The sequence below is a fragment of the Pelobates fuscus genome, chromosome 1 (assembly GCF_036172605.1).
Source record: "Pelobates fuscus isolate aPelFus1 chromosome 1, aPelFus1.pri, whole genome shotgun sequence".
NCBI lineage: Eukaryota > Metazoa > Chordata > Amphibia > Anura > Pelobatidae > Pelobates > Pelobates fuscus.
The window spans coordinates 494,408,158-494,430,874 of record NC_086317.1 but is presented as its reverse complement, the minus strand read 5'-3'; the positions used below and the strand labels follow the sequence as shown (position 1 = coordinate 494,430,874).

General features: G+C 47.5%; 1 protein-coding gene across 1 annotated transcript in view; it reads left to right on the top strand.

Moving 5' to 3' along the window:
- Window positions 1-22,717, top strand: part of CCKBR (cholecystokinin B receptor) — a 73,862-nt gene that overhangs the window by 1,274 nt on the left and 49,871 nt on the right. The gene's annotated exons all lie outside the window — the stretch shown is intronic.

Sequence of the window (22,717 nt, the reverse complement as noted above, 5' to 3'; positions counted from 1 at the left end):
AGTAGGAGCACAAGGTGATTAGTGGTGTACTGTGCCTCTCCGATTATACGAGTAGGAGCACAAGGTGATTAGTGGTGTACTGTGCCTCTCCGATTATACGAGTAGGAGCACAAGGTGATTAGTGGTGTACTGTGCCTCTCCGATTATACGAGTAGGAGCACAAGGTGATTAGTGGTGTACTGTGCCTCTCTGATTATACGAGTAGGAGCACAGGGTGATTAGTGGTGTACTGTGCCTCTCCGATTATACGAGTAGGAGCACAGGGTGATTAGTGGTGTACTGTGCCTCTCTGATTATACGAGTAGGAGCACAGGGTGATTAGTGGTGTACTGTGCCTCTCCGATTATACGAGTAGGAGCACAAGGTGATTAGTGGTGTACTGTGCCTCTCCGATTATACGAGTAGGAGCACAGGGTGATTAGTGGTGTACTGTGCCTCTCCGATTATACGAGTAGGAGCACAAGGTGATTAGTGGTGTACTGTGCCTCTCCGATTATACGAGTAGGAGCACAAGGTGATTAGTGGTGTACTGTGCCTCTCTGATTATACGAGTAGGAGCACAGGGTGATTAGTGGTGTACTGTGCCTCTCCGATTATACGAGTAGGAGCACAGGGTGATTAGTGGTGTACTGTGCCTCTCTGATTATACGAGTAGGAGCACAGGGTGATTAGTGGTGTACTGTGCCTCTCCGATTATACGAGTAGGAGCACAAGGTGATTAGTGGTGTACTGTGCCTCTCCGATTATACGAGTAGGAGCACAGGGTGATTAGTGGTGTACTGTGCCTCTACGATTATACGAGTAGGAGCACAAGGTGATTAGTGGTGTACTGTGCCTCTCCGATTATACGAGTAGGAGCACAAGGTGATTAGTGGTGTACTGTGCCTCTCCGATTATACGAGTAGGAGCACAAGGTGATTAGTGGTGTACTGTGCCTCTCCGATTATACGAGTAGGAGCACAGGGTGATTAGTGGTGTACTGTGCCTCTCCGATTATACGAGTAGGAGCACAGGGTGATTAGTGGTGTACTGTGCCTCTCCGATTATACGAGTAGGAGCACAGGGTGATTAGTGGTGTACTGTGCCTCTCCAATTATACGAGTAGGAGCACAGGGTGATTAGTGGTGTACTGTGCTTCTCCGATTATACGAGTAGGAGAACAAGGTGATTAGTGGTGTACTTTGCCTCTCCGATTATACGAGTAGGAGAACAAGGTGATTAGTGGTGTACTGTGCCTCTCCGATTATACGAGTAGGAGCACAGGGTGATTAGTGGTGTACTGTGCTTCTCCGATTCTACGAGTAGGAGCACAAGGTGATTAGTGGTGTACTGTGCTTCTCCGATTATACGAGTAGGAGCACAGGGTGATTAGTGGTGTACTGTGCTTCTCCGATTATACGAGTAGGAGCACAAGGTGATTAGTGGTGTACTGTGCCTCTCCGATTATACGAGTAGGAGCACAAGGTGATTAGTGGTGTACTGTGCCTCTCCGATTATACGAGTAGGAGCACAAGGTGATTAGTGGTGTACTGTGCCTCTCCGATTATACGAGTAGGAGCACAAGGTGATTAGTGGTTTACTGTGCTTCTCCGATTATACGAGTAGGAGCACAAGGTGATTAGATGTGTACTGTGCCTCTACGGTTATACGAGTAGGAGCACAAGGTGATTAGTGGTTTACTCCTCAGTAGTTGCATACTTTAATCAGGAGTGTACTGTGCTCCAAATATTAGGATAATAAGGAGGAAATGGGCTGTAATGTGCTCCCCAAACTAGGAGAGCAATGGCACTATGGTCAGGGGTGTACTTAGCTCCCCAAATTAGATGAGTGTGGGCACCGTGATCAGGGGTTTACTGAGCTCCCCAAATTAGGAGAGTCGGGGCACTGTGATCAGAGGTTTACTGAGCTCCCCAAATTAGGAGAGTGTGGGCAGTGTGATCAGTCGTTTACAGAGCTCCCCAAATTAGGAGAGTTGGAGCATTGTGATCAGGGGTTAACTGAGCTCCCCAAATTAGGAGAGTGTGGGCAGTGTGATCAGGGGTGTACTGTGCTCCCCATATTAGGAGATTATTGGTATTGTGATTAGGGGTGTACTGTGCTCCCCATATTAGAAGATTATTGGTATTGTGATTAGGGGTGTACTGTGCTCCCCATATTAGAAGATTATTGGTATTGTGATTAGGGGTGTACTGAGCTCCCCATATTAGGATATTATTGCTATTGTGATCAGAGGTGTACTGTGCTCTCCATATTAGGAGATTATTGGTATTGTGATTAGGGGTGTACTGAGCTCCCCATATTAGGATATTATTCTATTGTGATCAGAGGTGTACTGTGCTCCCCATATTAGGAGATTATTGGTATTGTGATTAGGGGTGTACTGAGCTCCCCATATTAGGATATTATTGCTATTGTGATTAGGGGTGTACTGAGCTCCCCATATTAAGAGATTATTGGTATTGTGATTAGGGGTGTACTGTGCTCCCCATGTTAGGAGATTATTGGTATTGTGATTAGGGGTGTACTGAGCTCCCCATGTTAGGAGATTATTGGTATTGTGATTAGGGGTGTACTGAGCTCCCCATATTAAGAGATTATTGGTATTGTGATTAGGGGTGTACTGTGCTCCCCATATTAGGAGATTATTGGTATTGTGATTAGGGGTGTACTGTGCTCCCCATGTTAGGAGATTATTGGTATTGTGATTAGGGGTGTACTGAGCTCCCCATATGAAGAGATTATTGGTATTGTGATTAGGGGTGTACTGAGCTCCCCATATGAAGAGATTATTGGTATTGTGATTAGGGGTGTACTGAGCTCCCCATATTAGGAGATTATTGGTATTGTGATTAGGGGTGTACTGTGCTCCCCATATTAGGAGATTATTGGTATTGTGACCAGGGGTGTACTGAGCCCCACATATTAGGAGGTTATTGGTATTGTGATTGGGGTGTACTGAGCTCTCCATATTAGGAGATTATTGGTATTGTAATTAGGGGTGTACTGAGCTCCCCATATTAGGAGTTTATTGGTATTGTGATTAGGGGTGTACTGAGCTCCCCATATTAGGAGATTATCGGTATTGTGACCAGGGGTGTACTGTGCTCCCCATATTAGGAGATTATTGGTATTGTGATCAGGGGTGTGCTGAGCTCCCCATATTAGGAGATTATTGGTATTGTGATTAGGGGTGTACTGTGCTCCTCATGTTAGGAGATTATTGGTATTGTGATTAGGGGTGTACTGAGCTCCCCATATTAAGAGATTATTGGTATTGTGATTAGGGGTGTACTGAGCTCCCCATATTAGGAGATTATTGGTATTGTGATTAGGGGTGTACTGTGCTCCCCATATTAGAAGATTATTGGTATTGTGATCAGGGGTTTACTGAGCTCCCCATATTAGGAGATTATTGGTATTGTGATTAGGGGTGTACTGAGCTCCCTATATTAGGAGATTATTGGTATTGTGAATAGGGGTGTACTGTGCTCCCCATATTAGGAGATTATTGGTATTGTGATCAGGGGTGTGCTGAGCTCCCCATATTAGGAGATTATTGGTATTGTGATTAGGGGTGTACTGAGCTCCCATATTAGGAGATTATTGGTACCGTGATCAGGGGTGTACTGAGCTCCCCATATTAGTACATTATTGGTATTGTGATCAGGGGTTTACTGAGCTCCCCATACTAGGAGATTATTGGTATTGTGACCAGGGGTGTACTGTGCTCCCCATATTAGGAGATTATTGGTATTGTGATCAGGGGTTTACTGAGCTTCCCATATTAGGAGATTATTCGTATTGTGACCAGGGGTGTACTGTGCTCCCCATATTAGGAGATTATTGGTATTGTGATCAGGGGTTTACTGTGCTCCCCATATTAGGAGATTATTGGTATTGTGATTAGGGGTGTACTGAGCTCCCCATATTAGAAGATTATTGGTATTGTGACCAGGGGTGTACTGTGCTCCCCATATTAGGAGATTATTGGTATTGTGATTAGGGGTGCACTGAGCTCCCCATATTAGGAGATTATTGGTATTGTGACCAGGGTTGTACTGTGCTTCCCATATTAGGAGATTATTGGTATTGTGATTAGGGGTGTACTGAGCTCCCCATATTAGGAGATCATTGGTATTGTGATTAGGGGTGTACTGAGCTCCCCATATTAGGAGATTATTGGTATTGTGACCAGGGGTTTACTGAGCTCCCCATATTAGAAGATTATTGGTATTGTGACCAGGGGTGTACTGTGCTCCCCATATTAGGAGATTATTGGTATTGTGATCAGGGGTTTACTGAGCTCCCCATATTAGGAGATTATTGGTATAGTGATTAGGGGTGTACTGTGCTCCCCATATTAGGAGATTATTGGTATTGTGATTGGGGGTGTACTGAGCTCCCCATATTAGGAGATTATTGCTATTGTGATTAGGGGTGTACTGTGCTCCCCATATTAGGAGATTATTGGTATTGTGACCAGGGGTGTACTGAGCTCCCCATATTAGAAGATTATTGGTATTGTGATTAGGGGTGTACTGTGCTCCCCATATTAGAAGATTATTGGTATTGTGATTAGGAGTGTACTGTGCTCCCCATATTAGGAGATTATTGGTATTGTGATTAGGGGTGTACTGTGCTCCCCATATTAGAAGATTATTGGTATTGTGATTAGGGGTGTACTGTGCTCCCCATATTAGAAGATTATTGGTATTGTGATTAGGGGTGTACTGTGCTCCCCATATTAGGAGATTATTGGTATTGTGACCAGGGGTGTACTGTGCTCCCCATATTAGGAGATTATTGGTATTGTGATTAGGGGTGTACTGTGCTCCCCATATTAGGAGATTATTGGTATTGTGACCAGGGGTGTACTGTGCTCCCCATATTAGGAGATTATTGGTATTGTGATTAGGGGTGTACTGAGCTCCCCATATTAGGAGGTTATTGGTATTGTGATTAGGGGTGTACTGTGCTCCCCATATTAGGATTATTGGTATTGTGATTAGGGGTGTACTGAGCTCCCCATATTAGGAGGTTATTGGTATTGTGATTAGGGGTGTACTGTGCTCCCCATATTAGGAGATTATTGGTATTGTGATTAATGGTGTACTGAGCTCCCCATATTAGGAGATTATTGGTATTGTGATTAGGGGTGTACTGTGCTCCCCATATTAGGAGATTATTAGTATTGTGATTAGGGGTGTACTGTGCTCCCCATATTAGGATTATTGGTATTGTGATTAGGGGTGTACTGAGCTCCCCATATTAGGAGTTTATTGGTATTGTGATCAGGGGTGTACTGAGCTCCCCATATTAGAAGATCATTGGTATTGTGATCAGGGGTGTACTGAGACCCACATATTAGGAGATTATTGCTATTGTGATTAGGGGTGCACTGAGCTCCCCATATTAGGAGATTATTGGTATTGTGATTAGGGGTGTACTGTGCTCCCCATATTAGGAGATTATTGGTATTGTGATTAGGGGTGTAATGAGCTCCCCATATTAGGAGATTATTGGTATTGTGATTAGGAATGTACTGTGCTGCCCATATTAGGAGATTATTGGTATTGTGATTAGGGGTGTACTTAGCTCCCCATTTTAGGAGATTATTGGTATTCCGATCAGGGGTGTACTGAGCTCCCCATATTAGGAGATTATTGGTATTGTGATTAGGGGTGTAATGAGCTCCCCATATTAGGAGATTATTGGTATTGTGATTAGGAATGTACTGTGCTGCCCATATTAGGAGATTATTTGTATTGTGATTAGGGGTGTACTTAGCTCCCCATATTAGGAGATTATTGCTATTGTGATCAGGGGTGTACTGAGCTCCCCATATTAGGAGATCATTGGCATTGTGATTAGGGGTGTACTGAGCTCCCCATATTAGGAGATTATTGGTATTGTGAATAGGGGTGTACTGTGCTCCCCATATTAGGAGATTATTGGTATTGTGATTAGGGGTGTACTGTGCTCCCCATATTAGGAGATTATTGGTATTGTGATTAGGGGTGTACTGTGCTCCCCATATTAGGAGATTATTGGTATTGTGATTAGGGGTGTACTGTGCTCCCCATATTAGGAGATCATTGGTATTGTGATTAGGGTTGTCCTGAGCTCATTATATTATCACACCTTAATGTATTATTACAGCTCCTGGTATTATTATATTTTATCGTACTATTACAATCTATTATATCATTACATCATTGTGTACTATTCCAGTCATTGTTGTATTATAGTTAACTTTATTTTTACATCTCATTGTGCTTCTACATCGTATTGTAGCATTACAGTATATTGCATAATCACGGTTTATGTTTCTATTGTAATTCATATATTATTCCATCTCATTGTATGTACACTGATTTATTTATAATTCAATGAGCTGTAATAAACATAGAAACATAGGAACCATTCGGCCCATCTAGTCTGCCCAATTTTTTAAATACTTTCATTAGTCCCTGGCCTTATCTGTGTTAACCTCTACCACTTCAGCTGGAAGGATATTCCATGCATCCACTACCCTCTTAGTAAAGTAATACTTCCTGATATTATTTTAAACCTTTGTCCCTCTAATTTAAGACTATGTCCTCTTGTTGTGGTAGTTTTTCTTCTTTTAAATATAGTCTCCTCCTTTACTGTGTTGATTCCATTGGCGGATCCAGGGGGAGGGCAACGGGGCAATTGCCCCCCCCGAGATTCCCCCCGGCCGGCTAGTGCAGGGCTGGCATTGCCCAAGTGCCAGCCCTGCAATTAGCCTGCGGACCGGGAAGGGAGATCAGTGATCTCCCTCCCCGGTCCGCAAGCACTGTGCTGGCAGCCGGCACGAGAGTGAGAGAGGACCCGGCGGGAGCTCAGCCTGCAGCTCCTCCGGGTCCTCCTCTCACTAGCATGGAGCGTTGCCGCGGTAACCACGGCAACGCTCCAAATCTCGCGAGAGTGAACTCTAGCCCTGGAGCGCGGGCTAGAGTTCACTCTCCCCACCTGACCACCAGGGAATCACACTGGGACCACCAGGGACGGAGAAATGTCCCCCCTCCTCCTCCTCCTCAATAAAGGTAAGAAGGGAGGGGGGACATAAATATATTTAATTTTGTAGCATTACAGTATATTGCATAATCACGGTTTATGTTTCTATTGTAATTCATATATTATTCCATCTCATTGTATGTACACTGATTTATTTATAATTCAATGAGCTGTAATAAACATAGAAACATAGGAACCATTCGGCCCATCTAGTCTGCCCAATTTTCTAAATACTTTCATTAGTCCCTGGCCTTATCTGTGTTAACCTCTACCACTTCAGCTGGAAGGATATTCCATGCATCCACTACCCTCTTAGTAAAGTAATACTTCCTGATATTATTTTAAACCTTTGTCCCTCTAATTTAAGACTATGTCCTCTTGTTGTGGTAGTTTTTCTTCTTTTAAATATAGTCTCCTCCTTTACTGTGTTGATTCCATTGGCGGATCCAGGGGGAGGGCAACGGGGCAATTGCCCCCCCCGAGATTCCCCCCGGCCGGCTAGTGCAGGGCTGGCATTGCCCAAGTGCCAGCCCTGCAATTAGCCTGCGGACCGGGAAGGGAGATCAGTGATCTCCCTCCCCGGTCCGCAAGCACTGTGCTGGCAGCCGGCACGAGAGTGAGAGAGGACCCGGCGGGAGCTCAGCCTGCAGCTCCTCCGGGTCCTCCTCTCACTAGCATGGAGCGTTGCCGCGGTAACCACGGCAACGCTCCAAATCTCGCGAGAGTGAACTCTAGCCCTGGAGCGCGGGCTAGAGTTCACTCTCCCCACCTGACCACCAGGGAATCACACTGGGACCACCAGGGACGGAGAAATGTCCCCCCTCCTCCTCCTCCTCAATAAAGGTAAGAAGGGAGGGGGGACATAAATATATTAATTTTATTAAATACATTTTTTTATTTATTAAAAAAACCTCCCTTCCCTCCTCCCCCCGTACACACACTGCCCCACAAACACACACTGTCCCCATACACACACTGTCCCCATACACACACTGTCCCCACACACACACTGTCCCCATACACACACTGACCCCATAATCACACTGCCCCCATACACACACTGCCCCACAAACACACACTGTCCCCATACACACACTGTCCCCATACACACACTGTCCCCATACACACACTGCCCCCATACACACACTGCCCCCATACACACACTGCCCCCATACACACACTGCCCCACAAACACACACTGTCCCCATACACACACTGTCCCCATACACACACTGTCCCCATACACACACTGTCCCCATAATCACACTGACCCCATAATCACACTGACCCCATACACACACTGACCCCATAAACACACTGACCCCATAAACCCACTGACCCCATAAACCCACTGACCCCATAAACACACTGTCCCCATACACACACTGACCCCTTAAAAACACTGACCCCATAAACACACTGACCCCATAAACACACTGACCCCTTACACACACTGACCCCATAACCACACACTGACCCCATAAACACACTGACCCCATAAACACACTGACCCCATAAACACACTGACCCCATACACACACTGTCCCCATACGCACACTGACCCCATACGCACACTGACCCCATACACACACTGACCCCATAAACACACTGACCCCATAAACACACTGACCCCATAAACACACTGACCCCATACACACACTGACCCCATACACACACTGACCCCATACACACACTGACCCCATAATCACACACTGACCCCATAATCACACTGACCCCATACACACACTGTTCTCATACACACACTGCCCCCATACACACACTGCCCCATACACACACTGCCCCCATACACACACTGACCCCATACACACACTGACCCCATACACACACTGACCCCATACACACACTGCCCCCATACACACACTGCCCCCATACACACACTGTCCCCATACACACACTGTTCTCATACACACATTGCCCCATACACACACTGCCCCCATACACACACTGCCCCCATACACACACTGTCCCCATACACACACTGCCCCCATACACACACTGCCCCCATACACACACTGCCCCCATACACACACTGCCCCCATACACACACTGTCCCCATACACACACTGCCCCCATACACACACTGCCCCACAAACACTGTCCCCATACACACACTGCACACCCATATACACACTGCACACCCATACACACACTCCACACACACACACACAGACACATACAGTGCCGTACACACACTGCTGCCCCCCCATACACGCATTGCCCCACACACACGACCCCCCCCATACACACACTGCCCCACACATACATACAGTGCCTCCCCATACATACAGTGCTCCCCATACACACACTGCCCCACAGACATACAGTGCCCCCCATACACACACTGCCACCCTCACACACACACTGCCCCACACATACACTGCCCTCTAACACACACACTGCAACCCTGAAATACACTGCCGCCCTTACGCACTCACACACACTTTACCGCTCACACACACACTGCACCTTTCACACACACCACTTCTCCTATGCCCTATATCCCAGCAGACCCCAGGTAAGTTGTCAAACTGTTCTTAAACGGTATGACTACTTACTCTGGGGTGGGATCCTGGCACTACTGGCACCATAACTACTACACTGAGCTGTAGTGGTTATTGTGCCATGATTATTTATTTAAATAATCTACAAGTGCCCCTCCCGAGATCAGGCTCTGGATCCGCCACTGGTTGATTCCCTTTATGTGTTTAAATGTTTCTATCATATCCCCCTGTCTCGTTTTTCCTCCAAACTATACATGTTAAGATCCTTTAACCTTTCCTGGTAAGTTTTATCCTGCAATCCATGAACCAGTTTTGTAGGCTGTGACAGACCTCTCTGCCTTTGGATTACTATTATTTAACCTTGATTCGTCTGTTTGTACGTTTATTGTCGGTTGTTCGTATGGTTGTTGTTGCCTGTAACGGATCACCTGGCACCCCGACTTGGTACCTCCGTTAATGGATGCTCCTAGTGCTTCCTGAGGACTCCAAGCACTCTGGCAGACACCATAATCACCGAATACGAGAAACCTTTAAATTCTCCCAAGCGTATGAATGCTGTAGACCATTGAATAGGAACCATACGAATAGGCTTGTACTCCTAGCAGTCAACTGGAACAGCATACAATAAATCCTTCCCCCAATAATGAGACGACACATCACTTTGAGGGTAAAACAGGAACTCCCTGTACTGGCACATACAGCCTCTTTTATTCACAATCCACAAAACATAGTACTGCTCACAGGGTTTTGCAGAACAACCAATAAACACATTACAACACATACAATGCAAGTACAGCAGCCAATCAGACACAATGGGACAATAGAAACACACCCAGCATATTCCTCCCCTCTGCTTAGGAGATAATTGAGTCAATTACTGTATCTACTCAATTATCTCCAAGCTGAAAAGTTACACTTTTTATACATTTTTATAACTTTGTGAGTTAACATCGTACATACATAAAACTTATATTATTTTAACCAGTATAACTTGGGGACAAACATATCCAAAATTCACTTGAATAGGTTCAGGGGTTTAACGGTTAGGTCGAAGTCCTTTGTTTTCACTTGCAAGCATGGCTTTTCCTAGTCCCTGGGACAACACCCTGCTGGAGAACAATGGATCCGGGGGAGGGGAAGAGGAAGTGTCCAAAAAGTTTCAGTATGTCCATACACTGTTTTTAAAAGGCCAGCACAGTTCAATAAAAGTCCAATCACTGTGCTTAAAGGGACAGTAGCCGCACAATAAAATACAATATGCCCAAATATTGCATTCAAAAGTACAACTTTACCAGGGGCCATAGTCAGCAGGTAGGAGGCGGGCAGTCAGGCCTCTCCAATGCCCAGTGGCGAGGCGGGTTCCGCCACATTGCCTTTCGCCCAAATACCAATAAACTACCGAATGGCAGGCTACCCAGCAAGGAAGTGTGCTGCTTGTTAACCTTCTGCCCTCATTAACATTGTGGTTAACCACAGACACTGGGTGGTCGTCGTTCATATGAACGAACACGTGGCGCCGACCATCTTGGACAATCGAACGCCCAGAGGTGTTCGTCGACAAACTAATGGAACTGATTTCAGACACTGGAGGGTCAAATTTAAATAATGGTGAGACTCCTTACAGGTGTATAGAAGGTGGGGGAGGGTCAAATTTAAATAATGGTGAGACTCACAGGTGTATAGAAGGTGGGGGAGGGTCAAATTTAAATAATGGTGAGACTCCTTACAGGTGTACAGAAGGTGGGGGAGGGACAGATTAAGATAATGGTGAGACTCCTTACAGGTGTATAGAAAGTGGGGGAGGGTCAAATTTAAAAAATGGTGAGACTCCTTACAGGTGTATAGAAGGTGGATGAGGGTCAATTTTAAATAATGGTGAGACTTCTTACAGGTATATAGATGGTGGGGGATGGACAGATTTAGATAATGGCGAGAGTCCTTACAGGTGTATAGAAGGTGGGGAGGGACAGATTTAAATAATGGTGAGACGCCTTACAGATGTATAGAAGGTGGGGGATTGACAGATTTAGATAATGGTGAGACTCCTTACAGGTGTATAGAAAGTGGGGGAGGGTCAGATTTAGATAATGGTTGTAACGGCTACCCAGATAGAGAGAGGGTTTCTGCCGTTGAAGACGTCCTTTTTCCCTGCAAGCTGCTGTGGAGAAGTAGGCTGCTGTAATCCCATCCACGATATCCAGAGTGAGGAGCAGGTTCAGCTGTAAACAGGAGCAGAATAATATTCCCAAATAATCCCCTTCCAAGAACGAGACGAGGCTACGTTTTGAAGGGTCAAGATGAACTGAGGACTGGAACACCCAGCCTGCTTTTTATTAGAAATAGATACACACAGAACACTCCCAGGGGGAGGATGAAAACAACCAATAATACAGATGGTAACACCCCCACGTCTCCTCCCCTCAGATAACTACATAACCCAATTAAAATGTCCACATTTTTCCACCAGTTCTGGATGTACCCCAAAAACAGGGGGTACAGCTTTAAATCCGGTAGCGCTGGATAGCTCTCCTTCAGGGGGACAATATATCCAAAAATCACCCCATTCGGATGTACAGTTCGGGAGATACAACGTTCCAAAGTTTTGACCGACCGCACAGACCAACTAGCCGAAATTAGTTCCATGAGTTTTGGCCTTGCGGTCGGTCTCCGTTCGCACGGTAAAAAGGTATGATACTCTGGCCATCCATGCGAATCGCGGGGTTCGCTGGAATCCCCATAGATGATTGCATATAACTACCGAACGAGGGGACGTTCGGTAGTTTCCGTACGAACTTATGGAGGTCTGGAGGATTCAGCGGTGTTCGCCTGTTTGCGTATCCGTTTTCAGTTCCATGCGGTTACAGGCAAACACCGCTGTTCGCACACAAGATGGCCGCGAACACGTGGAAAGTCCCGAAATGGCGGCCACCTCTGCATTACACGTGAAATTCGCACGGAACCAGACGAACAGAGGAATGGAACGAATGGATGTGTAAGTTGTAATCCCCTTGTTTGTTTCACATCCACCAGAGGTTGGTAGGGATCTGTTACACTGCTCCCCTTTTGTGGAACACTCCGGCAGACCCGGATTGATCCTTTTCGGGTCAACTTGGGGCTGTCCGGTCCTTTGTTAGGGCAATAGTTCTGTTTGTCTGGACAGACCGTCCGCGTTCCCATTAAACTTGCCAGGGCGGTATTGGATGGAGAAATTGTATGGCTGTAGTGCGAGACTCCATCTCAGTAAGCGTCCATTATCTCCAGCTACTCTGTTCAGCCATACAAGGGGGTTATGATCAGTAATTAAGGTGAATTCTTGACCATACAGATATGGGGTTAATTTCTTTAGGGCCCAGACCAGGGCTAAGCACTCTTTTTCCACTGCCGCGTAACTCACTTCTCTAGGTAACAGTTTTCTGCTGAGATACGCGACAGGGTGTTCGCCCCCGTCTTCGCCGACCTGGCTTAGCACTGCCCCCAGTCCGTACATGGACGCATCTGTGTGGACGACAAATCTTTTGTTAGGGACGGGGGCAGATAAGACAGGTGCATTGATCAAGGCTTGTTTCAAGGTTTGGAATGCTGTTTCACAGGCGGGAGACCACAGGACTACTCTAGGTAAATTCTTCTTTGTTAAATCTGTCAAGGGTTTGGCGATGGCGCTGTAGTCAGGGACAAATCTCCTGTAGTACCCTGCCGTCCCTAAAAATGCTAACACTTGTGTCTTAGTGTGGGGTGTGGGCCAATTGGCTACGGCCTCTACTTTAGCGGGTTCTGGTCGTTGTTTCCCACACCCCACCCGGTGTCCCAAATACTGGACTTCAGCCATGCCAAAGTTACACTTCTCCGGCTTTAGAGTTAGGCCGGCGGCCCTAATCTGATCCAACACAGTCTCTATGTGTTGTAGGTGTTCCCCCCAAGTCTCGCTATAGATCGCAATGTCATCCAGGTATGCGCAAGCGAAGTCCTGGAAGCCATCAAGGAGGCGGTCCACTAAGCGCTGAAAAGTAGCTGGGGCGTTTTTCATCCCGAAAGGCATGACCTTAAACTGGTACAGGCCAAACGGGGTGACAAACGCCGACTTAGGGATAGCGTCCTTGGCCAGGGGAATCTGCCAGTACCCCTTGCACAAGTCAATGGTGGTCAGATAGCGTCCCCTGGCAATGCGATCCAATAGCTCGTCTACTCGGGGCATGGGGTATGCGTCTGTCACAGTTCGGTCGTTGAGGCGTCGGTAATCGACACAGAACCGGGTCGTCCCATCCTTTTTGGGGACTAGGACGACGGGAGATGCCCAGGGACTGTCGGATGGCTCTATAACCCCTAGTTTTAACATCTCCTGAATCTCCTTCCTCATCTCTTCTTTTACAGCCTCGGGAATTCTATAGGGAGTTTGTCGGAGCGGGGCTTGGCCTGGGGTTTCTACGTAATGGGTCGCTACAGGTGTGTAACCTGGCTCCTGGGAAAAGGTTAATCTCTTTTCAACTAGTAGTTGCTGGAGTTGTTCTCGTTCTGTGGGAGTTAATCGCTCCCCTAGCTGTACTGTATTAAGCAGCGTTTTGGACTCGGGGTTGGCTAATAGATCAGGGATGGGGAGACTGTCAGGGTCCTCAGAGGCGGGGATGCATATGGCGGCTATGTCCTCGGGCCGTTCTTGGTATTCCTTTAATAGGTTTATATGAAAGGACTTCTGTATCTTTTCGTCCTTGCTACTGGCAATGATATAGGTGGTGTCACAGACCTGGGCTACTACTTTGTAGGGGCCTTGCCAGGAGGTCTGCAATTTATTTCCTCGAACGGGTTTAAGTACTAGAACTTTCTGTCCTACCTGGAATGTTCTCAGCCTAGCGTTCCGATCGTACCAATGTTTCTGCCGACCCTGGGCCGCATGGAGATGATCCCGGGCCATCCGGGCTAACTGTTCCATACGGTCCCGCATTTCTAGCACATATGGTACGATGGGGACACCTTCGTGTTCCGTCTCTCCCTCCCAGTGCTCTCGGATGAGGTCGAGAGGGCCTCGCACCCTCCGTCCATAGAGCAGTTCAAAGGGAGAGAACCCAGTGGACTCCTGCGGTACCTCCCGGTAAGCAAACAGGAGGTGTGGCAAAAATCGCTCCCAGTCTCTGTATTCCGCCGTAAAGGTCCGTAGCAATTGCTTTAGGGTACCATTAAAGCGTTCACAGAGACCGTTAGTCTGGGGGTGGTACGGTGAACTAAGTAGGGGCTTAATACCACAGACCTTCCACAACTGCTGGGTTAAGTCTGCGGTAAACTGGGTCCCTCTGTCCGACAAGATTTCCTGGGGAAATCCTACTCTGGTGAATATCCCGACTAGCGCACTGGCGACAGTGTCAGCCTGGATATTCGTCAGAGCGACGGCTTCTGGGTAGCGGGTGGCATAGTCCACCACGGTAAGAATGTATTTCTTACCAGAGGGACTGGGGTTAGGTAGGGGTCCTACTAGATCGACTGCCACCCTGCTAAATGGTTCCTCGATCACAGGCATAGGGGACAGTCGAGCTTTCGGATGATCCCCTCTCTTCCCCACCCTCTGGCATACATCACACGTGCTACAGTAACGGCGCACGTCCTTCGAGATTCCTGGCCAAAAGAAGGTCTGAGTGATTCTGTAGGTTGTGCGGTTACCCCCTAGATGTCCTGCTAACGGAATGTCGTGGCCAATTCGGAGAAGCTCCAATCGGTACTTTCTAGGTACCACTAATTGGCGCTTCTGCGAAGGAGCACAGCCTCTCTTCCTGCCTTCGGTTAATCTGTATAATCGGTCCCCCTCCCATATAAAACGTTCCCGCTCATCCCCTCTATTGTCAGCTAGTTCTCGGTACTTTCGGAGGGTGGGGTCCTGTCTAGTTTCCCTCCCAAACTCCTCTGGGGTGTCCCAAGCTAGCGGTCTATCTGTAGTGTCATTGCTAGGTGTCTGTCGGTGGCTTACCTGGGTCTCCCGACCTGTTGGCGGATCGTCCTCGATACGGGTCTGTGAGCGGGTGGTCACGGGGCAAGCCGCAGCAGTAGTGGGTAAAAAGGCCGAGGCTAGAGGGCCAATATCATTGCCCAACACGACCTCAGCGGGTAGGTTGTCCATAATGCCCACCGTGGTCTTTCCTGACCCGACTCCCCAATCCAAGTGTACCCGGGCGGTGGGTAAGCGAAAAACAGCCCCCCCTGCGACCCGAACAGCAACAGTACGGTTAGACACAAGCTCTGGTTTCACCAGATGCTTTTGTATTAAAGTGATGGTAGCGCCAGTGTCCCTTAGGCCTTGTGCTATCTGTCCATTTACACGCACCTCCTGACGGTGGTGCTGGCGATTATCTGGGGAAGCCGCTTGTATGGGGTTGGCCTCATATAATATTCCCAGGCATTCCTCAGGGCTCCCTTCAATTTCCAGGCAATGAGCAGCAGCGGGGCGTGAAGATGGGCTTTCGGTGTTAGATGTGCGCCTCCAATTATTATTGGCTGATCCCAACGGGCAAACACGGGCAATATGTCCCAGGTTGCCGCAGCGATGACACGTCATTCTGTAGGATTCCCGGGGCTGGTTGTTAGACCCTTGAGGACGTGGAGGTCCTGGGGGTACCGGGGCCCGGAATTCTGTGCGTGCAGCGTAGGTTGGGGTGCGGGCCTCTGTTCTAGGTGCTGGTCGCGTAGTACCTTGGCTCACTTTTCTCGTTTCCACATATTCGTCTGCTAGTCGTGCTGCCTCATTTAAGTTGGCTGGGCGGCGATCTCTCACCCAATCCTGTGTATCTGCCGCCAAATCTTGGAAGAAATGTTCCATCAAGAACAATTGTAGCACTTCTTCTCCGGTGTTAGCATTGCACCCTTGCATCCAATGTGATGCCACCCTTTGTAGCTTGTTTGCCCATTCCATGTGGGAGTCCGCTGCCTTCTTTTTGGACTCCCGGAAGCGACGGCGATACGCCTCTGGGGTGACTGCGTATCGGGTGAGTAGTGCGGCTTTCACCCGCTGATATTGTGTGATATCTTCGGCCGTGAGTGCCCGAAAAGCCTCATTTGCTTTTCCTGAAAGTTTCCCAGCCAGAATAGTAACCCATTGGTCTGGGGGTATCTGGTGCAGTGAGCACTGCCGCTCAAAATCTGCCAAATACCCATCAATCTCTTCCTCATTTTCTGCAAACGCTTTAAATGCAGTAAATGGTATTTTCCTCCCTGCAGCAACGGGAGGAGGAGTAGGAACTATATGTGTACTAGCTTGTTGCGCCAATACATGTTCCGTGTCTTGCCTCCTCTTAGTCTCGATCTCCTCTTTTGCGTTCTTGAACAGTCTGTCTAATAGCTCCGTGGTCTTTTCCGGATATAATGCTAATCTTCGCTGTACAATAGCAGTGAGTACATCGTTCTCGCTGACCGGTGCAATAGGTTCAGTTACCTCCATGGATCTATCCATTTCGTCCAGCTCCAGTAGGTCAGCTATCAGCTCTCTCCTTGGTCTGTTACTAGCACTCCTACCACGATTTTCCAATAGATCTTTCAGTGTGGGTCTTTTCAGCTTGGCATACTGAGACTCCATTCAGCACTTGCTCCTTGGGCAAAAGAACCATCCCACCGCTGCCACCAATGTAACGGCTACCCAGATAGAGAGAGGGTTTCTGCCGTTGAAGACGTCCTTTTTCCCTGCAAGCTGCTGTGGAGAAGTAGGCTGCTGTAATCCCATCCACGATATCCAGAGTGAGGAGCAGGTTCAGCTGTAAACAGGAGCAGAATAATATTCCCAAATAATCCCCTTCCAAGAACGAGACGAGGCTACGTTTTGAAGGGTCAAGATGAACTGAGGACTGGAACACCCAGCCTGCTTTTTATTAGAAATAGATACACACAGAACACTCCCAGGGGGAGGATGAAAACAACCAATAATACAGATGGTAACACCCCCACGTCTCCTCCCCTCAGATAACTACATAACCCAATTAAAATGTCCACATTTTTCCACCAGTTCTGGATGTACCCCAAAAACAGGGGGTACAGCTTTAAATCCGGTAGCGCTGGATAGCTCTCCTTCAGGGGGACAATATATCCAAAAATCACCCCATTCGGATGTACAGTTCGGGAGATACAACGTTCCAAAGTTTTGACCGACCGCACAGACCAACTAGCCGAAATTAGTTCCATGAGTTTTGGCCTTGCGGTCGGTCTCCGTTCGCACGGTAAAAAGGTATGATACTCTGGCCATCCATGCGAATCGCGGGGTTCGCTGGAATCCCCATAGATGATTGCATATAACTACCGAACGAGGGGACGTTCGGTAGTTTCCGTACGAACTTATGGAGGTCTGGAGGATTCAGCGGTGTTCGCCTGTTTGCGTATCCGTTTTCAGTTCCATGCGGTTACAGGCAAACACCGCTGTTCGCACACAAGATGGCCGCGAACACGTGGAAAGTCCCGAAATGGCGGCCACCTCTGCATTACACGTGAAATTCGCACGGAACCAGACGAACAGAGGAATGGAACGAATGGATGTGTAAGTTGTAATCCCCTTGTTTGTTTCACATCCACCAGAGGTTGGTAGGGATCTGTTACAATGGTGAGACTCCTTACATATGTATAGAACGTGGGGGAGGGACATATTTAGATAGTGGTGAGACTCCTTACATATGTACAGAACGTGGGGGAGGGACAGATTTAGATAGTGGTGAGACTCCTTACATATGTATAGAAGGTGGGGGAGGGACAGATTTAGATAGTGGTGAGAATCCATACAGGTGTATAGAAAGTGGGGGAGGATCAGATTTAGATATTCGTGAGACTCCTTATAGGTGAATAGAAGGTGGGGAAGGGACAGATTTAGATAGTGGTGAGAATCCTTATAGGTGAATAGAAGGTGGGGGAGGGACAGATTTAGATAATGGTGAGACTCCTTACATATGTATAGAACGTGGGGGAGGGACAGATTTAGATAGTGGTGAGACTCCTTACATATGTATAGAAGGTGTGGGAGGGACAGATTTAGATAGTGGTGAGAATCCATACAGGTGTATAGAAAGTGGGGGAGGATCAGATTTAGATAGTGGTGAGAATCCTTATAAGTGAATAGAAGGTGGGGGAGGGACAGATTTAGATAATGGTGAGACTCCTTACATATGTATAGAACGTGGGGGAGGGACAGATTTAGATAGTAGTGAGACTCCTTACATATGTATAGAAGGTGGGGAGGGACAGATTGAAATAATGGTTAGACGCCTACAGATGTATATAAGGTGGGGAAAGGTCAAATTTAAATAATGGTGAGACGCCTTACAGATGTATAGAAGGTGGGGGATTGACATATTTAGATAATGGTGAGACTCCTTACAGGTATATAGAAGGTGGGGGATGTACAGATTTAGATAAAGTGAGAGTCCTTACAGGTGTAAAGAATGTGGGGGATGGACACATTTGGATAATGGTGAGACTCCTTACAGGTGTATAGAAAGTGGGGGAGGGTCAAATTTAAATAATGGTGAGAATCCTTACAGGTGTATAGAAGGTGGGGGATGGACAGATTTAGATAATGGTGAGAATCCTTACAGGTGTATAGAAGGTGGGAGAGGGAGAGATTTAAATAATGGTGAGACGCCTTACAGATGTATAGAAGGTGGGGGATTGACAGATTTAGATAGTGGTGAGACTCCTTACATATGTATAGAAGGTGGGGGAGGGACAGATTTAGATAGTGGTGAGAATCCATACAGGTGTATAGAAAGTGGGGGAGGATCAGATTTAGATAGTGGTGAGACTCCTTATAGGTGAATAGAAGGTGGGGAAGGGACAGATTTAGATAATGGTGAGACTCCTTACATATGTATAGAACGTGGGGGAGGGACAGATTTAGATAGTGGTGAGACTCCTTACATATGTATAGAAGGTGGGGGAGGGACAGATTTAGACAGTGGTGAGAATCCATACAGGTGTATAGAAAGTGGGGGAGGATCAGATTTAGATAGTGGTGAGACTCCTTATAGGTGAATAGAAGGTGGGGAAGGGACAGATTTAGTTAATGGTGAGACTCCTTACATATGTATAGAACGTGGGGGAGGGACAGATTTAGATAGTGGTGAGACTCCTTACATATGTATAGAAGGTGGGGAAGGGACAGATTTAGACAGTGGTGAGAATCCATACAGGTGTATAGAAAGTGGGGGAGGATCAGATTTAGATAGTGGTGAGACTCCTTATAGGTGAATAGAAGGTGGGGAAGGGACAGATTTAGATAGTGGTGAGACTCCTTATAGGTGAATAGAAGGTGGGGAAGGGACAGATTTAGATAATGGTGAGACTCCTTACATATGTATAGAACGTGGGGGAGGGACAGATTTAGATAGTGGTGAGACTCCTTACATATGTATAGAAGGTGGGGAAGGGACAGATTTAGATAGTGGTGAGACTCCTTATAGGTGAATAGAAGGTGGGGGAGGGACAGATTTAGATAGTGGTGAGACTCCTTATAGGTGAATAGAAGGTGGGGAAGGGACAGATTTAGATAGTGGTGAGACTCCTTATAGGTGAATAGAAGGTGGGGAAGGGACAGATTTAGATAGTGGTGAGACTCCTAACAGGTGTATAGAACGTGGGAGAGGGAGAGTTTTAAATAATGGTGAGACTCCTTATAGGTGAATAGAAGATGGGGGAGGGACAGATTTAGATAATAGTGAGACTCCTTATAGGTGAATAGAAGGTGGGGAAGGGACAGATTTAAATAATGGTGAGACTCCTTATGGGGGAATAGAAGATGGGGGAGGGACAGATTTAGATAATGGTGAGACTCCTTATAGGTGAATAGAAGGTAGGGGAGAGACAGATTTAGATAGTGGTGAGACTCCTTACAGGTGTATAGAAGGTGGGGGAGGGTCAGATTTAGATAATGGTGAGACTCCTTATAGGTGAATAGAAGATGGGGGAGGGACAGATTTAGATAATGGTGAGACTCCTTATAGGTGAATAGAAGGTAGGGGAGGGACAGATTTAGATAGTGGTGAGACTCCTTACAGGTGTATAGAAGGTGGGGGAGGGTCAGATTTTGAATAAGACTAACTTTTTTGAAAAATGATTCAGACTCACGCTGATGGCGTGAACATGTGTCTATTGGTGTATTCAATATATATTTTTTAGTACTCTGATACGCACATTTTTCTGCCACTTGGTTTACTGATCAAATGAAAAGAAGTAACCAATGAATGGAAAACAGAAAACGCAGTAAAATATCTATATTTATACGTTTTATAAATAATATATAAAAGTAGGTTTTTTTTAATGCTTCTCCCTTTGTTCCCTGTATTGGTCAACTGTCACTTGATCTGTGAATAGAATGAGCATGTAGTGTTTGTCCACTAGCCATCAATCATCCCATCGGTATCTTTTGTCTTGTTGCCACAGGTGGGATCATGAAACAAACCAATCCCGCGTTCCCTGATTCGGTTATATTCATTCTGGAATGTGGACGGGATGTTGATCTCCCCAGATTTGGATGAATTGTGATTTGTTGAGTCTGATAGGGAATGGGGTTTGAGAGTTTTACTGTCAGCTGGAAGGGATGTAATGGTTTGTAGGGAGATATTGTGTCCCTTTTGAAGCGGTATTATGTATTCCGTGTGTAAGTGGGATTACTAACGCTGTGGTTTCACATGAATTCTCTCTCTCAGAGTAAAAACAATGTCCCTTATTTGCTTCTTACTCACTGTGCAAACATTCAGCAGAATGTCACCCGCGCGTTTCAATGACACATAATAATGCTATCTGGAATGGCTCTGATTGTGTGTTTATACAAGTTCTGTTAGCTGGAGATTATGATACAGGAGGGACACTTCCCTTCCCCATACCTGAGTTGCTCCAGCTGATTGCCATACACAGCTGCCTATATAGGTGGGGTAGAGAGTTAACCCCAGGGCTTATGTTTCCCACAATAATGTCAAAACCTCAATTAGTGAGATACCCACTAACATTACAGGTTATACGAAGTAGCAGAGTATGGGCAGGGTAGATACGGGGATGGTGGAGTGCAGAGTATTAGGAACGCAGGGTACAGTGGGGCAGAGTGCAGAGTATTAGGAGCGCAGGGTATGGGGAAGTATAGTGTGCAGGGCATGGGGGATGGTAGCGTGCAGGGTATGGGGTATGGGGTGGGTGGGGTGCAGGGTATGGGGTGGGCAGAGTGCAGGGTACAGGTAGAGCAGGTTACAGGATGGGCAGAGTATGGGGTGCGTGGGGTGCAGGGTATGGGGTGGGCAGGTTACAGGATGGGCAGAGTGCAGGGTAAGGGGTGGGTGGGGTGCAGGGTATTAGGTGGGCAGAGTGCAGGGTTGGGCAGGTTACAGGATGGACAGAGTGCAGGGTACGGGAAGGGCAGGGTATGGGGTGGGCAGAGTGCAGGGTATGGGGTGGGCAGAGTACAGGGTATGGGGTGGGCAGGGTACGGGATGGGCAGAGTGCAGGGTATGGGGTGGGTGGGATGCAGGGTATGGGGTGGGCAGGGTATGAGGTTTGGCAGAGTGCAGGGTATTGGGGTGGGTGGGGTACAGGGTATGGGGTGGGCAGAGTGCAGGGTAGGGCAGGTTACAGGATGGGCAGAGTGCAGGGTAAGGGGTGGGTGGGGTACGGGATGGGCAGAGTGCAGGGTATGGGGTGGGCAGAGACAGGGTATGGGGTGGGCAGAGACAGGGTATGGGGTGGGCAGAGTGCAGGGTATGGGGTGGGCAGAGTACAGGGTATGGGGTGGGCAGAGTGCGGGATGGGCAGAGTGCAGGGTATGGGGTGGGTGGGATGCAGGGTATGGGGTGGGCAGGGTATGAGGTTTGGCAGAGTGCAGGGTATTGGGGTGGGTGGGGTACAGGGTATGGGGTGGGCAGAGTGCAGGGTAGGGCAGGTTACAGGATGGGCAGAGTGCAGGGTAAGGGGTGGGTGGGGTGCAGGGTATTAGGTGGGCAGAGTGCAGGGTTGGGCAGGTTACAGGATGGGCAGAGTGCAGGGTACGGGAAGGGCAGGGTATGGGGTGGGCAAAGTGCAGGGTATGGGGTGGGCAGAGTGCAGGGTATGGGGTGGGCAGGGTATGGGATGGGCAGAGTGCAGGGTATTGGGGTGGGTGGGGTACAGGGTATGGGGTGGGCAGAGTGCAGGGTAGGGCAGGTTACAGGATAGGCAGAGTGCAG